This window comes from Podarcis raffonei, chromosome 11 (genome assembly GCF_027172205.1).
Source record: "Podarcis raffonei isolate rPodRaf1 chromosome 11, rPodRaf1.pri, whole genome shotgun sequence".
Taxonomy (NCBI): Eukaryota; Metazoa; Chordata; class Lepidosauria; order Squamata; family Lacertidae; genus Podarcis; species Podarcis raffonei.
Window position 1 is genome coordinate 24,485,920 of NC_070612.1, and position 22,215 is coordinate 24,508,134.

Below are 22,215 nucleotides of genomic sequence, written 5' to 3' on the forward strand. Positions count from 1 at the left end.
GTGCTCCAGTCAAGTGACCCATGCTTTGCACACAGCTGGAATGCTACCCTAATATTTTGGTTCTGTGCCCAGAAAATGCTAAAATCTTCATAGCCTGCATCTGGGGCTTCATGCATGTTTTTCAAGAGACATAACAAGATATGAAGTCTTAGAGCTTTGCAAATGAATTAAAAATTAGGAAGTCACTGGTCCAGATGGCACCCACCCAAGCTTTGTTAAATAACTCAAATATAAAATTCCTGATCTTCCCAATGAAAATATGCAACTTGTCCCTAAACTTGGCCTTTTTCCTAGACAACTGGAAATTAGCCAATACAATGCCAGTTTTTGGTTTTTTTAACTGCATGCGGAAGGATCAAGAAAAATATAGGGCAACCGCTTAGCATCTGAATAAAGTGGTGAACAGCATTATTACAGATAGAATTATTAAGCATATAGAAGAACAAGTTTTCTGAGGAAGACACAACATGGCTTCTGGAAAAGGAAGTCCTGCCTCACCAGCCTTTTGGAGTTCCTTTAAAGTGTCATCAAGTATGTGGATGGGGTAATTTGGTAAACAAGAGATGGGAAGTCTTTTTGGCCTGGTACACCAGGTTGCTTTATTATTATTATTATTATTATTATTATTATTATTATTATTATTATTATTAATAATTTAATTAAATGTATATACTGCCCTTCATCAAAAGATCTCAGGGTGGTTCAGAGAATAAAATACAAGATAAAACACAAGTAAATACTTGGATCACAGCCAATCCAGCAGGGTGGAAATGACTGCCCAACACGAGATGAGCAGCAACTTCAACTCTACTCATCTACAGGGATTGTCTACACCAGGGTTTCCCAAACTTGGGTCTCCTGATCACTGGTCCTGCTAGTTAGGGATGATGGGAGTTGTAGTCCAAAAATAGCTGGAGACCCAAGTTTGGGAAACCTTGGTATACATGATCAAGCTCTGCATGGGATGCTCAGTTGTGCAGCCAATCTATTTGCATCCCTATCTGCCCCTCATCTGATATCAGGTGTAGAGTAGCCATGGTTGGGGGAAATGGCCTTGTGGGCCAAAGTAGGACATGTGATGGGCCAACTTTGGACCACAGGGTGGAGCTTCCCAACCGCCATCAGCAAGGTTTCCTGAGAAACTTAACACATGGAATCAGAAGGCACAAGTAATTGATTAAACAAGAGGAAGCAGAGAATAGGAATCAATGAAAAATTCTTGAAATAGAGGGAAGTAAACCATGGGGTCCCCCTGAGACTTTACATAGTATTCAGTGCTGTTTAACTTGTTCATAAGTGATCCAGAGTTAGTGATGACCATCGTGGTAACCAAATTTATAGATAATACCCAGTTATTCTAGAAATGGAAAACTCAGGCAGACTGTGAAGAGTGCCAAAAAGATCACTCCAAGTGGTGGATGAGCAACAAGAAGTGGAACATGGTTCAGTGTAAATAAATGCAAAGTAATCACACAACGGCAGAGAATTCAAAGTTCACATATACATTGATGAAATCTGAGCTTGTGGAAAGAGATGTTGAGGCTGATGGTTCAATGAAAACACCAGCCTAGTATATGGCAACTGAGAAAGAGACAAAACCCACACTAGGGAATAGTACTGAAAATTCAGCCTCCAGTATTGCAATGCCTTTCTACAAACCTATTGCACAGCCACATTTTGAATACTGTGCACAGTATCCCCCCTCCATCTCAAAAAGAGTATTGTAGGAATGGAAAAGGTGCAGGAAAGGCTAACTAAAATTAACAGAGGCTATGACAAAAGGTGGGCAGGTGGAATGGGAGGGGCAGTTATCAGGTGGGAACACTCACGGCAGGGCCACCCACTCCCTGAGCCAACAGATGCAGTCACTACCAGTGCAATCCTATGCAGCTTTACTAAAAAGTAAATCTTGCTGTGTTCAATGGGGCTTACTCTCAGCTAAGTCTGGACAGACTTTCAGCCTAGATCAACATCCTTGAATTTTCCAATACACTTTCAATGGACCTCATTTTGATAAGGAATTGAATGAGTTCTTGAATGGCATTGACTAAGGCCTAGTTCCTACTAAACCACAAAGTGTGGTTGATGTTTTCTTATGGTTGCTTCCTACACCTCTCTGGTAGCATCAGATTGGAGGAACTACATCAGAGGGATAGGATCATATGGGAAGAACTAAATGGTTTCTAATGCTGATGTAATTCCTCCAATGCCCTGCCCTGCCCTTCCATATTGGTCTTCTATTCCTGTGTTACCTGAGTGGGAGTACAATGGGACACAGCTCCAGGAAAGTGGCAGCCACACTGCTCTGGTAATGTGGGATCTAAATCTTAGCCAGTCTTTATATAATGAGCTCTCTAAAGTCTATGGTATATTTATTGAAAACTTCAGACAAACCAGCTCTGTATTTTGCAGTTGCACAGTTTTCACACAGTATCTGGTTTACGGCAGCAGCATCCTTCTTCTGAAAGTGGAAAAAGAATTCAGCAGATAATCGCTACAGAAATACACTGGAAACATGAATGAATAAACAGAAGAAAGCAAGGCTTTTAAATCACGGAGGCCTGATTAAGAATAAAAGATGCAGATACATTTGAAAACCACATGTCGTAAGAGAGAGAGGACAGTGTTACCAAAGCAGACAAATACTGCAGCATAAATTTAAATAAAGCATTTATCGTCCATTTCAAACAAAGGGGCAATGTAAGATAAGGCTAACATTAATTTGTCAACTTCAACATGCTTTCTGAAGTCATATACAGTGGTAGGGAGAGAAAAATTAACACTGAAGAGTTTCTGAATGTCCTACATGATTACACAATTTACAGACCAATCCTACGCATGCATGCTTGGAAATAAAACTCACTGACTTTAATGGGACTTTCTCCCAAGTAAATGTGCTATAGAAACCCCATTCGCTTTTCCTCTAGTCAGCTGCTTAGTGATAAAATCTAAACATGGTGATTTAAAGAGAGTTAACCTTTTCCCCATGACATTTTTTTCTGATTTAGGCTGCAATCCTATGCACATTTACCAGGGAGTAATTCTCACTGATCACAATGGGATTTACTTCTGAGTAGATACATTGAGCTTGTGCTGCAAATTACCCTGTTCCCAAAAGCCGTTACTTGCCCCTTTAGAGAAAACTTACGTGTATCCATACATTTTCCCTAATATGGAAAACAGCAGCTTTGGGAAAGAAAAGTTATGGGATCTTTCATCAGGAAAACAACATTGGGAAGAAGAGGCAAAGCTCTTCCCCCAAATGCAATCCCAGCCCTAGGTCCTTCTTCTCCCACGGTTCTTTTATAAAGAAGGGTGATAGATCACTTTTTCACATTAAAAACCCTACACATTTTACAGCTTTTTCTTAGACACAAATTTGTGTTAACCAGATTTGTCTCAGTTTCAAACTGTACAACATGCATGTGCTTTCTGAAATCCTTCACATTCTTTAATAATAATTCTTTAATCAATACATTCCCAGTTGAGAAGGATCACTTCAGATTGGAGAGACACAGAGGATCTGATAAAAGAAAACTACAGGATCAACCCAAGTTATAATAAAATATCTCCACAGAGAACAGCTGACAGAGAAAGTAATATGCAATGCCTTAAAATAGACCCAATTCAGCTAGTTCCACCAAAAGCCGTTCAATATTATTCCAGGGAAAGGCAAAATGTGCATCCTGGTCTAGCTTAGAAGCCCTGTTAAACCCCATACACAATGCAAGTGAATTCATATGCTATGTGAGCCATGCAGCCTTTGCAGGTTTCGCATTTCCATAATGTATGTAGCAGAGATATTATACAAATAACACGCAAAAGATGCATGGCTATCTTCTTACACCTAATGGGCTGTATCTTATTTTTCTAACCAGCTGTCTCCTTTTTCCGTGCTGCAAATCAAAGTGCACTTGTAAACTCAGAGGCGCTTTCAAACCTACTTACAATGCTTCTTATGTAAGAAAAGAAAAAAGAATCAAAGGGGAAAACAAATGCTTTCTACAACAATACCAATTTTGTTTACGTGCCCTGATCATTTTACAGGCCTAAACAACTTGCAATCCATTAAGCAGAATGCAGCCAATAACTTTATGTCTCTATGTCTTCATATGTCCCTATAAGCAGTGAGTCCTGCATTGCAGGGGGATGGACTAGATCAGGCATAGGCAAACTCTGGCCCTCCAGATGTTTGGGACTACAATTCCCATCATCCCTGACCACTGGTCCTGTTAGCTAGGGATGATGGGAATTGTAGTCCCAAAAATCTGGAGGGCCGGAGTTTGCCTATGCCTGGACTAGATGACCTTGGTGAACCTTCCAGCTCCACAATTCCTTGATTCTATATATCTTATAGACAAATTTGTGGAGGACAAGCCTATCTCATGGCTACTGGCCATGATGGCTATGTTCCACCTCCACTGTTAGAGGCATCATGCCTCTGAATACCACTTGCTGGGAGTCACAGGTGTGCAGAGTACTGCTGTATTCATGTCCAGCTTGCAGGTTTGCACAGGCATCTGGTTGGCCACTGTGAGAATAGGATTCCGGACTAGATGGGCTACTGGCCTTATCCAGAAAGCTCATATTATTTTATGGTGGCCCAGCAGAGTTTGGAAAATTCATGTTTTGTGCCTGCCCACGACTGCAAGAGCAGATGTCAAGTGCCTGGAAGGCCACAGTATATGGCTGATAATAAAGATGACTGACTGTGATTTTTGCAATCTTAAGTTCAAGCTGCCCCCTTTCTGCATCAATTTGTGTGTTTTTTAATTAAAAAAATCTAGACGAAAATTCATACATGTCATGTACATTTCTAACACAACACACTTCTGTATGTTATCTCCATGGATATACTTTCTGTGTATGCAATTTCCCTTAACATATGTGATTTTGTGCCGTTTTTTGGCTGAAGAACTGCACTGAGTATCAAAGGCTGGCTATGTTTCAGTTTGCTCGTTGTTCCAGGAAATAAAATTTGGTAGGTTCACATTAGCTTGCCAGTTGAACACATCCCTCCCCCATTCCTAGGTGGTAAGACTACATTTGGCTTAGAGAATCATAAAGAGGGCGGCATCCTCACTTGGCACCTCGGACAGCTGCATTCATTACTGCAGGCAATCACTTTGGCCTGTTCCTACCCTCCATTTCATCTGCTGGCAGTAGCCAAGTCTGAGAAACTGTGGGAAAGTTGAAATGGTTGGTGGCAACCCAGTCTCAGCTGTGAAAAAGACCACAGATGTGGGTGGACACACTCATGGGGGGCACTAGAATGCACTATCAGGACTCCACTCAAACCTGGAGCCAACCCTGTTCATAATTTGTGTTGACTCTGCCTAATACAACTACAGTAGTGTTCACAGAAGATGGATTCTCCAGACTTTTTTTTTTGAAAATGGTAATCTGGATTTGAAACTGTTCTTGTGTTTGTTTTCTGTGTAGCATCAGTGTTCTCAGCTGAAAATGTTAGATGTGTCAAGCAAAAATAATTGTGGATCTCATTCATCAGAAAAATTATTTGAATCTCATCGGTACCGCCCACTGGAGCAAAGCTGGAGTTGTGATAGCTTTCAAAGCAAGAGAAAAATGATTTGCATATTGTGTCTCAAGGACAAAAAGGCAGTGAAGGGGCAGGCAGGCAGAGGTGTGTGTGTGTGTGTGTGTGTGTGTGTGTGTGTGTGTGTGTAAGCAACATGGATCAAACTGTTCATTGTAAAAAAGAAAGGGATGATGACAAAAATAGCAGTTGTCAGAAGACACACAAAAGATTTGCTCCTCCCAAAATGTTTTAAATATCGCACTGTCTAAGGGGTCATAAAAATTCATAGCTGAGGGGAAGGGGGTGTCTAAGTTTCCTTGATGAATAATTAGAGCCCCAGATGGCTGTCCTTCTTAATTGTAGTCAGGATGTGAAATTGTCTTTGGATTAATTTACACTTTCAAATCTGTTTTTGAAAGGCAATAGACAAAAATCATGAAAGCTGAAGTTCTGCTGACATTTCTAATATTAATAGAACTCTCTACTACTGACATCCTTCCTCCCATTCCCCCACACTCTACGCACCAGGGACCGGCAACTTCAGATGTTGCTGAACTTGGAAGGTCATGTTGAGAACTGGAGTCCAAAAACACTTGTAGGGCAACCCTTTACCTGTGCCTGCTACACATGATGTTGTAGAGTGACTTGCCTAATCCTATATAAGTCCCAGTTTCATTTAAAGGAGTTATTTTCTCGTGGTCCCCAACACAGATTTGGAATTATGAATTTTGCACCTTGTTCCTTCCAGCGCTAGTCTTTCCTTTTACCACTTTAGGGAAAGAAAATACATGCTAATTAAAGTGTTTATGTCTGTTCTGCAGCACATTCCTAACAACGTTTAGTTAGAAGTAAGTCCTATTGAATTCAATGGGGCTTAGTCGCAAGACTTTAAAATGCCCATACCCTCTATTTCTCGACCTGGCAAGGTTCTGTTGTAGAGGACCCCACTGCCTTTCTGGCTGTTGAGACACAACACACACGTTTTGTAAATAAAAGGATGTGGTCCAGCCCTTTTGTATGTTTAACCAAAGAGCAAGTCCCATTTCGTTCCTCTCACCTTATGTGTGTAGGCTTGCAGCCATAGCTGGGCTGTTGCAGAGTGGGGGGAAAGGAGATAATGAAGACTGGTGAAGTTAAAAGCCAACAGAGAAGTTCATGAGAGGTCTGGAGGGTGGCAACATGAGAGCAGGCCTTTTCTGCAGTGGCTCCCTGTTTGTGAAATGCTCTTCCTAGGGAGGTTCACCTGGCGCCTTCACTACATTCATATCTTTAGGTGCCAGGCAAAAACTCTCCTCTATATCCAGGCTTTGGGCTTTAACTATCTGTGGCCTTTTAGAAGTGGGCAGGGTGTTTTTAATGTATTTCTCTCTCCCCTTGGTTTGACTGTATCTATGTGGAGTTAATTGTCTGTTTGTTCGTAAGCTGCTTTGGGTTGCCCTAGGCAAGATAAAGCAACCGACAAATCTTATAAATAATAAAATAATAAGTACATGGGGTTAGAATTATAGCCTTAATGGAACATAGGAAGCTGCCTTACATCAAATCAGACCAGTGGTGAATATAACTCAGCATTGTCTATGCTGACCAGCAGTGGCTCTCCAGGGTTTCGGACAGGATTGTCTCCCAGCCTTACCTGGAGATCAGGAGATGCCAGGGATTGAACCTGGGACCTTCTGCATGCAAAGCAGATGTTCTACCACTGAGCCACACACCCTCCCCGATATATAAAATTAGGGCTTAGTCAAAATGGTGATGGGATGTTCTAATGGAAAACTTACCTGCTACAAAACATGTTCAGGGAGGAGCTATATGGGATGAATGTGTTCTCTCAGTCAAACTGAGAGCAGGTAGCATTGCCCTCACTCTTATATAGCTTTGTGTTGTGTGTTGTTTCATACAGCCAAGTCTGGCTAGGATACATGCTGAATCACCATGCTGCTTGGCTACATGATTCCTAACTGGCTGGATACAATAGTCAAATATTTATAATTGGCTTTGTTGGAATCATTCTTCTTGAGATCAGAATGTGTTTGGATGTGTGTGTGTGTGTAGATTTGGGTGCTATTTTGCGGCTAAAAAAGGGAGGTTCCCACCATGATACAAAAACAAATTTTCTCCCAAATCTTTTTGTGAAATTTTAGAAGACCAATTCAACAACTTTGGTAAAGTGCTTTATAAGTTACATAAATCATGTAACGGTACATGTTAAATGTCAACATATATTTCCCTTCGGGTCCCTTCCAACTCTACAATTGTATTATTCCTTGCTATCATAATTGTTCTGTACTGAGCATACAGCTCTTGCTGAACAGGCATACAGAGTTCCAATGTGATTTGAAGTCTGTGAGAATCCAGATACTCACATCAGTGAGATTCTTCCCTTTCTGTTGTACCATGTTTATTTTCTCTGAACTACATTACAGCAAATACTTTTATTGGACATCCCTAAATGCAATTATTCTGAATTTAAAATGGAAACTTCATAATTATTGCTATTGCTTCTAACAGAACTTCCATGCTAATGCTTATGCATTTACTCAAGTGCTCATTAAAACATATTACGGCATTATGCACTAATGGTCTAATGTAGTTCCTAGACAACCCCATCATTTCCTTGCATTTTATACGTATGGTACTCTGAAAGGTCCCTGCAATATTTTCCTGGCAATGCTTTTTAATAGGTCTACATGGGCTTAAATGAGAGGAGCAATATACAGAAATAATAAATATACTGTAATTAAACCAGAAAATAGAAGGACTTGGTGTTTATGTATCTGTCATCATTTATAGGAACTCTAGGAAATAAACTCTATGTCACCTGGCTACCTTAATTGTCTCTACACAGTCCTCATGGTTTGAATTGATAAGTTGCCTGCTTATTGCATTCAGGTGCTGATGGTAATGAGTAACCTGGTAGTGAAGGGAAATGTGTTGGGAATAAAATGAACCCACCATGTTGGTTTGTTTACTGACCGTGGGATTAAGACTAAGTAGCTGGGATAAACCTGGCAATTTAACATGAAAGGCAATTTTGTGAGTTACCATTTGAACAGCATGTAAGAGAGAGTGTTTGGTGTGTTTGATTGAATCGGAGGCTATAGCAAGGCAGATCTGAGTCAAGGGCTATCTTCCTAGTTTAGGAAACCTGGAGCCTTTTAGATGTTGCTGGTGAACTCCAACTATCATCTTCCCCAGTAGCATAGCAAATGCTCAGAGATAGTGGAAGATGGGGCCCAGCAATATATGGAGTAAGGATGAACTGCTCAGTACAAAAATTCAGAATCTAAACATATATAATTTATTTAAATGTACACCTTCTGAATTGTATTTGTAATGTGTATGTTCTACGATCCAATAACTGTCTCATAAAATTCTAAGGAGTGTGAAATCTGAAGGATTTTCAATACGTGTAGTAGTGCTGGAAATGAGAATTAAGTCAATTCACATAAAGATGAAGACCAAATCTAATTCTTCCCCATCCTTGGAGGGGCACAGGTTTCCCATCTGCCCTAGATGTCCAAGTTGTGGAAAATGCAAGGAAAACTGCCCTGCTGGTCTACCAAATATGAGAGGCAGCCCCACACAGAATACATGCTTCCATAATATGAAAAATAAAGGAACTACTAGAAGCAAATTAAAAATTTAAAGGTAGGATTTAAAGTAGGTAAGTGGACCAAATGCACATCAATCAAGCCATCTTTTCCTGCTCATCAAAAGTGAACACCTTAAAGACACTGGTTGGGCCTTTTAGAAAAGCAACTCTTACAAGGTCTGGAACCCTAGAAAAATATTACAAAGTTTTAAATAAATATTTTCTTTCTCACATCAGTTGTAACTCAAGCCTACTTTCAACATGGACTAGATCCATATATCTGACACAATAAATCTTAAAATAATTTTCTGTCTTTTTAATTATGAAACCATTTTCAATATAGTCATTTAAAAGGAGAACCTGCCCCTACCACAATATTCCTTTGGATTCAGAATTACTCTCTGAGATAGCTTTTAGCAACAGTGATTGAATCAGTTATAGTTCCTGCTTAATGGCATCTATGGGATCTGGCTTCGGGCTTTGAATCTAAAAATTTCTTCAGTATCTTGAAAGGAAATATTAGAAGCAAAATCTGTTTATGTCCCACAGACTGCTCTGGGTGACCTATACATTTGTCACAGGCAAGGCCTCTTCTAGGACGGTATTTGGGTACCACCAGCAGTCAGATTATCAGATTTCACAAAGGCATCAAACTCTGGATAATCCCTTTGTTTACAACCAGACAGATAGGGGTTCCCGAGACTCCAAAGCAATGAGTAGTAACAACTGACTGTCCTCCACTTTTTAAATTTGTAATTCTGGAGCCTTTACAACTCTGCCGATTACTTCTCCTTTTTATTAAAATGAAAATAAATGTACTTCGAAGCAGGTGAAGGCTTTTTGTGACTGCAGCAGCTCTAACCAAAGGGAAAAATACAAAGAAGCTATATAAACATGAGTAAGATTTATTTTTGGAAAAGGAAACGTCATTTGAGGCATGCAGGAAAATCAAACATAAAATAACATGTTTGCTAGTAAACTCACTAGATTATTATGTTAATGGCCCAAAGAATTGCAAAAACAAACCCCTCCTATACTTAGTCAGCTATGAGGCTGGGAAAAGATAGCCATAGATCCATGGTTGGCACCCAATGACTTCAAAAGCCCTTGTTCAGTAGTAGCTATGAGCGTGAGAGCTCCAATGCTTACCCAAATGTTTCCCCTTTAAGGGCAAGGATTCCCCTATTCATTTCAGTGAAAGGTCTACATATAAACAAGTTCAATGGTTTGCATATAGCAAATAAAATGAAAACGCCCATGTTGCCTGGGATAACTGGGGCAAAGACCATCATCATGATGCCCTGCTGGAAACCCTGGGGAGTCACTATCAGTGGTTGTAGATCAGGGATAGGGAACCTGTGGTCTTCCGAGATGTTGATCTTGCCAATCTCCCATCACCCCTGACCACTTGCCATGCTGGTTGGGACTAAGAGGGAGGCGTTTCAGCATGTGGCTTTGCTACTTGTCTTCCACACCCCTGGTGGTGGGAACCGATCAGCTCCCCGGCTCCCCCTGAGTTTGGTAAGAGCCAGGGAGTAGTGGTGATAGCAGAAATGGGGTGCATGCAGCTCAGCAGGCCAGGAAGTGGCAATTCCCGCTTTGCCTCAGGTGGTGAGATGGGTCGAATCACCCACACTAGGAGACAATACTAGCTAGATGGGCCGTGGCCTGACTCATTATAAGTAGTTTCCTGTGTTCCCGTTGCATGGTTCCCTATGACTAATTTGATAAGTCCCTAAATGTAGCTAGGGTTGGTCCTACCATTAAGCAGAGTGAAGCAGCCACTTCAGGCAGCAGAAGCCAAGAGGCAGGCCCTGTGCACTCTTAAACTAGTCTGGTGCCCTTGGGCACAGTAGAGGATGATGTCCCATCACTAGTTTCAGAGTAACAGTCAACTGGCAGTTGGATCAGCTTCTGTATGTAGAATAGGGGGAAACCATCTACTCATCCTTCACTGGAAGAAGTGAAGTATCTTGGGCCTGCCTTGAATATAGCTAATGGATTAAGAAACTACATGAGTTTGACAGTGACCATGTATAAATATTCAACAACCAAGATACTAAAACACTGAGCCAAAAGAAAAGTGTACACGGAAGAAACAGTATGAGGAAAAATGTAGGTACCGTATTTTTTGCTCTATAAGACTCACTTTTTCCCTCCTAAAAAGTAAGGGGAAATGTGTGTGCATCTTATGGAGCGAGTGCAGGCTGCACTGCTATCCCAGAAGCCAGAACAGCAAGAGGGATCACTGCTTTCGCTGCACAGCGATTCCTCTGGCTTCTGGGATTCAGAATATTTTTTTTCTTGTTTTCCTCCTCCAAAAACTAGGTGCGTCTTATGGCCAGGTGCGTCTTATAGAGTGAAAAATATGGTAGCTATCAAGAAGCATCTGGTCTGTCTTTAGGTTCCTTGAAAATACGGATGTTTCTCCCAAAAGAAATGGTTGAAAATGCATTGGCTGGGAGATATAGAGCGAGAAAAGATTTCAAGTGCTCTGTCTCAATTTCCAGTACCATAAAAAGAATTAACTGGATAAAGGATAAGGTTTTCCCACACCCCCATCTCTAATTTATCTGACTTTATGACTGAACTATACGAAACAGAAAGCAATCAAAAGACCACAGCACTTAGGAAAGTGTATTATCTGATCAAATATCTTATCACTCATTCACTATAATCAACAAATTGAATTAAAGCATTTTTTTTTTTTTTTACTGTCCTGTTATATCTCATATTCACGAACGGAAAGAATCTTGGCAGACGATTAAGAAAGGAGGAAATAAACTATGCAGGAAATCTCATTTTCATATTGGCTGGTTAGTTTGCCATATGAATACACAGATTTATTAATTTAGATTTTTCACTCTATCCATGCCCAAAGGCTTTAGGCAGGTAATAGGATATTAATATGTCCATTCATAAAGTAGCAGTTACAACAAACAAATCAAAGCAAAACATTATAAAATGTTACACTCCTTGCAATGGCTTAACCACTACCACTACTAGAAAATGCAAGGCACCTCTTTACTGCCTATCACCATGAATACTGCAGGCAGGTCCCTGCTTGCTGACATGCCATTTGGTTTTGATTGACTGATTGACTGATTTTATTTCTATTCCGCTCTTCATTTAAATGAATCCCAAAGCGGCTTACAAACAATGAATTATAATAACATGATAGAACATAATAGAACATCACAAATACAGCATAAATCACACAGAATAATTAGAATCATAGACTCCTAGAGTTAGAAGGGCCATCTAGTCCAACCCCCCACAATACAGGAATCTTTCACTCAACGTGGGGCTCAAACCCACAACCTGAGATCAAGAGCCTCATGCTCTACCAACTGAGCTATCTGTCATCAGTGAAACAAGTACAATCCATAAAACACTCTTAACAAAGCAACGACTAAAAAATAAGCTAAACATCACAATTAAAGTCAGTCATATTATATAATTAACAAATCGACACAGCATTTATTTTAAACAATTTTAACATTAACAAAATAGCAACCCAAAAAGTAAAGTAAGCCCTGCTCAGTTCACACACACTCTCTCCACACCCCCATGACTCATAATCTTCCACTCTATTCATCTCATACACATAATGTCCATGGCAGCACCGCCCTTCTGAAGGTTCCTCAGGCTGGAGGTGGGCCAGCACAAGTGAAACCACCCACCCCCGGATGGCAAACAGAGTCTCTCTGAACTATTTCTGAACTATCACAGTCCACAGGCTGATGACCCATGATAGAAATGGCCAAGTGAAGACAGGCAAGGAAGGATCTTTAGTCTGGCCCAATTTCAGACTCTAGAGCTGCAATCCTATACACCAGGGGGTGCCAGCCTTTTTGCACCTGTGAGCACATTTGGGCTTCAGAGTGAATGCCACGAAGGCCAGCTCTCTGTTCGCTCCTCAACCCCAGTTCAGCCAGCCCCTGGGAGACAAGAAGTGGGGAAAGTGTGCATGCATTACCAATGAATCCGGGCAAAAGTCAGCTCTAGTAGAATCCAATCCATAAGAAAGCACATAGAAGTGAAAGAGGAAATAGGGGAAAGTGTCGCTCATCCTTCTTCAACACTTATGTACTTTTCAAGGAAGAAAAAGGTAACCACCTTCACCAGGGGAAGTTCTCAGGGGCATCAGTGTGCCCATGGGCACCATGTTGGCAACACTTGTGGTACACATTAACTCAGTGGAGCTTTCTTCTGAGTAGACATGCATGAGATTGCATAAAACATGCGTACGACTGTAAAAGACCTAGGGAGAAAGGAGTTGAATGTTATTCTGACCCCCCCTTCTTCTCAATGAAGCATGACAATGCCATTTCTTTTCTCACTATTTGCCAGTGTGGATGTGCCTCTCTCCGTACACGATTTGCCAAAATTACCTCCAAGCTAGAGGTACTACTTGAACAAGATTCAAATGGGATGAGTTATGGATGCTCAGTATTTGGAGCTTCTGACATACTGTACTTCCTTTTCAGATTTTTTTCTTTGGGAAGAGGCATGTCGACTAAGGCCTCACCATGGCGGCAGTTTACACCACAACTGCAATGTGGGGAGACCAGGGTTTAATCCTTTGCCTCCTGCACCGTGGTGCTTCAACTCAGGAATTCCAACACCAAGCTCCCACACATCTCTAGGTAAATGAAATATACTCAGAGTCGCAAAGTGATTTCATGCTCTTTATTCAGCTCATAGTGGTGAGGAGGAATGAATGAATGTCCCCTCAAAGTATCTGCTTTATATACATTATTTACACAATGGGCTGCACATGATTGGCTAATTCCGGAATTCTACTGTAAGCCAATCAGGTTGTGGATTCACTTCTATCTGGAGCATGATTGGGTGGTTCCTGCCAACCAATCATACTGCTGCATTGTTCTAGGACTGCTGCATTCTGAATCCTATTGTTCTAGGACCAGTCAGACTGCTGCAGTTTGGATCCTATTCAATTCAGTACATAACAGTAAAAGTAAAGGGACCCCTGACCGTTAGGTCCAGTCATGGACGACTCTGGGGTTGCGGCGCTCATCTCGCTCTATAGGCCGAGGGAGCCGGCATTTGTCTGCAGACAGCTTCCGGGTCATGTGGCCAGCATGACTAAGCCGCTTCTGGCGAACCAGAGCGGTGCACGGAAACACCGTTTGCCTTCCCACTGACCCTAAAAAGCAGTCATACACCATGGGGGGAAGGAGGGCAGCAGTATCAATCTCAGACAAGCTCTCTGGATATAGATGGTGCTTCATCTGCACTCCAGTTTCTAAATACTCCTAATGAGCTCTGAGTGTGATATACCCTTTGTCAAAAACAATAGTCACGCCTTGTTTCCTGAAAGAGGACCTGTTCCCTCCCCTGTGCTCTCCCCTCAAAAAGAAACTCTTCATTCAGGAGATAAGACATGGCTATTGTCTCTGACAAAGAGTATATTATACTCAAAATGTGTTTGCATACTAAGAAATTAGAGTGAAAATAAGGACTGCAAATTTCTTTCACATATTTTGAGACCTGCATTTGGGGGGGGAAATCAAAATGGATCCTCCCCCCTCTGCCACCTACAATGAATGTCTAGGCATCGTTTGTCAAAACATTGGACTGGGTGGGAGGCTGGATTTCAAATAGCTCTTACCAGTTAGGATGTTTCTCCCAATGCTGAGCTGAAACCTGCTTCCCTGAAAATTCCACAAGCAGCTTCTAGTCCTGTCTTTTGGAGGAAAGGAAAACAAGTGTGCTCCATCTTCTATGACAGCCCTTGAGAGGAGTGCTTCATCCATGCAGGTTGCTTGTGGTGGGTGCATTCCATCACTGCCCCATCAGCTGTCTCCATTCCACTGCTTGAAGCAAAATGGGAAGCGCCATGCTACCCTGCCGCTGCTGCCTGCACCACCCACCCACCCTGCCACCTCTGCAGCAATTCTGGGCGAGATTGTGTCCATTTCCAATGAGATCTCCCCGATATCATGTGGGATCTCACACATGTCACAATATCTCGTGTGATTTCACCGATAACCTTGCAAGAAATCAGCATCATCTCGCCCAACGTTGGCACTGTTGCCAGCGCCACTTCTCCCGTGGAGGCGGCGGCGTACTCAGGGGGGTGACACATTGGAGGCTTCTGGTGCCAGAGGTGGCAGCCTCACCCCACCCCCCACCCCCAATGACTGAGGCAGCTCTGGCTGTCCTCATTGTGCATAACCATGTAACAATCTTTTACAAAAGTCTTATGGATTTTAGTGGCAATTTAATAATAATAATAATAATAATAATAATAATAATAATAATAATAATAATTATTATATTTATTTATTTATTTATTTATTTATTTATTTATTTATTTATATCTATCCCGCCCATCTGGCTGAGTTTCCCCAGTCACTCTGGGCAGCTCCCAATCGAGTGTTAAAATCAATACAGCATTAAATATTAAAAACTTCCCTAAATAGGGCTGCCTTCAGATGTCTTTTAAAGATAAGATAGCTGCTTATTTCCTTCACATCTGAAGGGAGGGCATTTCATAGTGCAGGCGCCACTACCGATAAGGCCCTCTGTCTGGTTCCCTGTAACCTCACTTCTCGCAATGAGGGAACCGCCAGAAGGCCCTCGGCGCTGGATCTCGGGCTGAAAGATGGGGGTGGAAACACTCCTTCAGGTATAAAGGACCAAGGCCATTTAGGCATTTTAAAAAGGATGCTTTTATTACAAATGTAACTGAAGAAGATAGAAGTAATGGACCATTGTTTTGGGTTCCCTTTTGCATGTCACTCACACCACATGCAATAAATACTGCCTGAAGACCCCTTAAACAATGTACGGATGCTACTAGGGGAATTTGACTGACAAGTGCATGGAGACAGTAGACCCACAGTGGAAGAAGCAAAAGCCACTGCACAAAGTCTGGAAAGTAAGCCACATTTGCTATGCAAAGAAGTTTCCAAAAATGCCCTTGGGACAGCTCTAAAGGGGGATTAGGCATATTCACCAAGGATAAGGCTGTCGCTACTAGTCTTGATGGCTATATTAGCTCCAGTTTCAAAGGCAATGTACCTCTGAATGCAAGTCACTAAGAAACATGAGTGATATTGTGTTCATGTCCAGTTTGTGGATCTCCCAGAGACTTCCCAGACTGGCCACTCTGGAAACAGAATGCTGGACTACAAGACACTTTGGTTTGATCCAGCAGGGCTCTTTTTATGTGTAGGAAAATATGAAGACAGCAAGTTGCAGACCAATGTACAATGCAGGGGAGTTGGGAACATGTTTGTGTTCAAGCCCATATTAAAACCAGGGGGGAGAGAACCACCCTGCTAAGCCCATCTATTCTTTCTTGAATTTATATACCACCCTTAATCTGAAGATCCCAGGGCGGGTCACAACATAAAAATATAAAATGAGAACATATACTGCACAACAAAAGAAGAGTAAAAACAAATCATTAACCCTCTCCCACAAATGTATGTTATTTATTAAATTTGTATAACATTTTATATGTGCATCATAAATACATAAAGCCAAACGGAGGACATAGATGATGCCTTCCTGGAACAGATGGCCAAGCATGCAAAAGGAAGGAAGATAGTAGTAATGGGGGACTTCAATTACCCAGATATTTGTTGGATGTCAAACTCAGCCAAGAGCAAAAGGTCAAACAGATTCCTCACTGGCCTTGCAGACAACTTCATTGTCCAGAAAGTGGGAGAAGCAAAAAGAGGAACAGCCATTTTAGATCTGGTCCTAACCAATGTTGATGACCTGGTTAGTGGGGTAGAAGTGGAAGGATCATTAGGCGCGAGTGATCATGCTCTTCTGAAGTTTACTATACAGCGGAAAGGAGCAGCCAAGCATACTAGGACTCAATTTTTTGACTTTAAGAAAGCCGACTTCATAAAACTTAGGGAAGTGCTGGGTGAGATCCCATGGAGAGTAATACTAAAAGGAAAGGGAGTTCACAATGGCTGGGAGTTTGTTAAGAGGGAGATAGTAAAAGCACAACTTCAGGCAATACCAATGAGGCGGAAACATGGAAGGTGCCTAAAGAAGCCAAGGTGGTTATCTAAAGAACTTTTAACTGAGTTAAGATTAAAAAAGGATGTGTACAAAAAATGGAAAAGGGGGGAAACCACCAAAGAGGAATTCAAACAAATAGCCAGCACGTGTAGACGTGCTGAAAAGCTAAAGCACAGAATGAACTCAGGCTTGCTAGAGAGGTTAAAAGCAACAAAAAAGGCTTTTATGGGTATGTTTGTAGCAAAAGAAGAACAAAGAAACAGTGGGGTCACTCAGAGGAGAAGATGGTGAAATGCAAACAGGGGACACAGAAAGGGGTGAACTCCTCAATGCCTTCTTTGCCTCAGTCTTCTCCGATAAAGAAAACAATGCCCGACCTGAAGAATTTGGAGCAAATGATTCAGCAGAGGAAACACAGCCCAGAATAACTAAGGAGATAGTACAAGAATACTTGGCTAGTTTAGATGTATTCAAGTCTCCAGGGCCAGATGAACTGCATCCTAGAGTATTAAAAGAACTGGCAGATGTGATCTCAGAACCACTGGCAGTCATCTTTGAGAATTCCTGGAGAACAGGCGAAGTCCCGGCAGACTGGAGGAGGGCAAATGTTGTCCCTATTTTCAAAAAGGGGGAAAGAGAGGACCCAAATAATTACCGCCCAGTCAGTCTGACATCAATACCAGGGAAGATTCTGGAGCAGATCATTAAGCAAACAGTCTGTGAGCACCTAGAAAGGAATGCTGTGATCACCAATAGTCAGCATGGATTTCTGAAAATTAAGTCATGTCAGACTAACCTGATCTCGTTTTTTGACAGAATTACAAGCCTGGTAGATGAAGGGAACGCAGTGGATGTAGCCTACCTTGATTTCAGCAAGGCATTTGACAAGGTGCCCCATGATATTCTTGTAAAGAAGCTGGTAAAATGCGGTCTTGACTTTCCTACCACTCAGTGGATTTGTAACTGGCTGACTGACCGAACCCAAAGGGTGCTCATCAATGGTTCCTCTTCATCCTGGAGAAGAGTGACTAGTGGGGTGCCACAGGGTTCTGTCTTGGGCCCGGTCTTATTCAACATCTTTATCAACGACTTGGATGATGGACTCAAGGGCATCCTGATCAAATTTGCAGATGACACCAAACTGGGAGGGGTGGCTAACACCCCAGAGGACAGGATCACACTTCAAAACGACCTTGACAGATTGGAGAACTGGGCCAAAACAAACAAGATGAATTTTAACAGGGGAAAATGTAAAGTATTGCACTTGGGCAAAAAAAAATGAGAGGCACAAATACAAGATGGGTGACACCTGGCTTGAGAGCAGTACATGTGAAAAGGATCTAGGAGTCTTGGTTGACCCCAAACTTGACATGAGCCAACAGTGTGACGCGGCAGCTGAAAAAGCCAATGCAATTCTGGGCTGCATCAATAGGAGTATAGCATCTAGATCAAGGGAAGTAATAGTGCCACTGTATTCTGCTCTGGTCAGACCTCACCTGGAGTACTGTGTCCAGTTCTGGGCGCCACAGTTCAAGAAGGACATTGACAAACTGGAACGTGTCCAGAGGAGGGCAACCAAAATGGTCAAAGGCCTGGAAACGATGCTTTATGAGGAACGGCTAAGGGAGCTGGGCATGTTTAGCCTGGAGAAAAGGAGGTTAAGGGATGATATGATAGCCATGTTCAAATATATAAAAGGATGTCACATAGAGGAGGGAGAAAGGTTGTTTTCTGCTGCTCCAGAGAAGCGGACACGGAGCAATGGATCCAAACTACAAGAAAGAAGATTCCACCTAAACATTAGGAAGAACTTCCTGACAGTAAGAGCTGTTCGACAGTGGAATTTGCTGCCAAGGAGTGTGGTGGAGTCTCCTTCTTTGGAGGTCTTTAAGCAGAGGCTTGACAACCATATGTCAGGAGTGCTCTGATGGTGTTTCCTGCTTGGCAGGGGGTTGGACTCGATGGCCCTTGTGGTCTCTTCCAACTCTATGATTCTATGATTCTATGACATATGCAGTACATTTTATAAGTCATGTTGATTGTTTTTATGATTTTATGCTTTATTGCATGTTGCCTAGAGGCTTTCCCATGTAGCTACCAACAAAACAAATTTATTATTTCTGCTACTTATACTAAGCACTAACCCATTTCTGAAGTTTCACAGGTTTCGGCAGCTTCCAAGTACCCCTAAGCCTTCTCTGAATTAGGACTCCAGTCCTGGACTTCATTGCACAATGAAAATTCTCATTCCTTCTTCAGACTCAGGCCTATCCCTGGATATCAGCTAAATCCACTTGTAATTCCTGCTCCGACAAAGACTCTCACCCTGGGATTCCTTTCTTCTGCTTGTCCCTGTATCATATTGATTGAAAGGGAGCAATGTCTCGCAGTGATGAAAAATGTGCTAATGGGGCCTTCCTCTTAATTAAATGATGTTTGACATACCTTTTTCATCAAAGCGTTGAAAGGACTGGTTGTTTCAACTAGATGGGGGCTACAGTAGAAACCTCTTAATTGGGATGCCTCAGCAGAGAGCCTTTTGTTCTTGTTAATTTGTAGGACTGCGAGATCTACAGTTTAGTGGGGAAGACACTGTACAGACCCCCTCCCCATGGTGAAAAGGCAGTCGACAGGAAGAGGAACCAGCATTCTCCATTCAGGGACAGAAATGTATTTCAATCCCCTTTCTCCTGCTGCTAAGAGACACTTCCAGTATTGTGTAGCTTCCACAATAAGAGCAAAAATAACAGCCGGAAGCTCACAGTAGGAAGGCATTGTTCCACTTCTGGGTCCCTCACCCTGCCTCAGACCTCGCAAACACCCTAGCCATATGGAGAAAGCACACTAACGACCCAGGCACCACTGAGCCATCTGTAGGTGTCCTCATTATATAGAATTATTAGCCTTATTAAGCAGCAACCATTGCTATTCAGCTACCAGGCAAAATAACAGTTCTCTTAAAAGATTAAAATTAAATACAGCCAAATTAAGTTAGTGCGTTTATGTGAAATAAAACCTCAGGTTAACTATTATTATTATTATTATTATTATTATTATTATTATTATTATTATTATTTGAATTGGCAAACAAGTTATACATCAATTTTAAAAACACACCAAAAACGTCCCTAAAGCATCTTTAAAATTATTCCAATTGCAGAGTGGAAAAGATCTCAACTTAAAAGGCTGAGAATATTTTTCAGGTATCCTGGTCCTAAGCCATATAGTGCTTCATACACCAAAACTAGCACCTTGAACTTAGATCAGTGCCTAATTGGTGATCACTGCAATTCTTTCAACTACAGGGAATTGTGTTGGTGATACCCTACTCCAGTGAAAAGTTGAGCCGCCACATTTTGCACCAGCTGCTGTTTCCAGACCAACGTCAAGACGAGCCCTACATAGAGTGCATTTCAGGAATCCAGCCTGAAGCAGTTTACCAGAACATGTGACAGTTTAGCAATCATAAAAGGCAATGGGTTTGTGACATTTCCTATCTTTCCCTTTTAGAACTCACCAGGCACTTAATGCTGTCCTCTGTTATCACACTTGCCTTCGTTTTTCCACCCCAACAATCTCACATTATATGACGGGTAATTTGCTGCCATGGACGGAAGGTCAGGACCAGTTAGTTCAATGTGCATGTTTGCAAGCATTGCAGAAGTCTTTTAGATGCATGAAGCACTGATCTAGATTGAGGAGTGGATCCAGAATTGATCAGTTTAAAAATTGAGAATATGATCCACTGCAAGTTCTAAATTAAATTGTTTTTATTGAATCAATTATTTTTTACTTTATTATTAGCAGATCAATTCAGCTATTATGTTATTCCACCCCATTAATTTCAATGCAAAAGAAATGCATTGCAAATAGGATGGAGTGGGAGGAAATGTAATCAATCACATATTGTTTGGATACTGAAACTCACTCACTGGATAGAAGAAGGAAGGAGGAGGAGAGTACTGAAAGCAACAGCAAATGCCAATAGATAATCACTAGATTCATTTCTGTTCTGGACCCAGGACAAATAAGTGACATCGACAATTTTCACCCTCACTTCTCTTTTATTGGAATTGCTTGGTTTTTAAAACATCCATTTTTATTTTTATTTTTAAAAATACCCTTGCTAGGATATATTTTTTTAAAAAAAATCAAGGGTGAAGGACCTGGATTCAGACTATAGCTCTTATATTACAGGCCAATATGCAGAAGAAGAAGAAGAAGAAGAAGAAGAAGAAGAAGAAGAAGAAGAAGAAGAAGAAGCCCTACTGTTGCTTTAACCACTTAAAACAACATGTACATCCATCATCAGTTCTCCATTCTTTGGCATAGGACAAATCAGACGTAGAGCTAAAGCTGGGGCTTAAGTGAGAGTAACTTGGATCTGGAGCAAAGCTGAGCAGAAGCCTACTAGGGAGCTGTTCTCTAAGCAAAGTCCCAGGAGGGACTGGGAGGTTTCACATTCTCTCAGCCCTCAGCCCTCTCCTGGTTTCCTGGTTATCTGTTGCATCCCAGGGCATGCCTGAGCCTTCTCTGACTTCTCACTTCTTCTGAGCAGTATTCCCTGGCATGAAACCCATCAGCATTCCCGATATACACATTTCCTAATATACACAAATTTGCAAAGGATCTGAAAAGTGAATTTGATAGGGTTCTCCCTCAAATCAAATTTAAATGAATCAAATTTCTTCCCAATCCTTACTCCAGAGTCATAGTCAGAAAAGAGTTTGGCAGTATATTTAGGGACTTACAGCAAATGGAAAGCCAAGCTGTGCTATCTTAAGGGTAGTTGGTGTTGCTGCTACCTGTCCTTCACCAGCAGGTCCCAGGCTTAAGCCATTTCAGACAGGAACTTCTGTTGGTGGAAGATTTAAGCTTGAATTTCAGAGGGGTGGGTCTGGCTCTTTGAGGATGAGAATCAGTAGAAGGAAAGTTTATGGGAGGATGGGCCAAAATGAAATTCCTATGCCTGGCCACTGTTCTGAAGCCTAGTCTGAAGCCACTGTTCTGAAGGAAATCACAACAGTTTCAATGATATGGTGGAGAACATTTGGAGAACATTTGGCACAATGGT

At 41.6% G+C, this 22,215-nt stretch overlaps 1 protein-coding gene and 1 non-coding gene across 4 annotated transcripts in view; both read right to left on the reverse strand.

The window, feature by feature from the left end:
• Nucleotides 1-22,215, reverse strand: part of PDE4D (phosphodiesterase 4D) — a 634,082-nt gene that overhangs the window by 435,039 nt on the left and 176,828 nt on the right. The window lies entirely within an intron of this gene.
• TRNAA-UGC (transfer RNA alanine (anticodon UGC)) lies at nt 7,182-7,256 on the reverse strand. Its single transcript has one exon. It is a non-coding gene; the product is annotated as a tRNA-Ala (tRNA).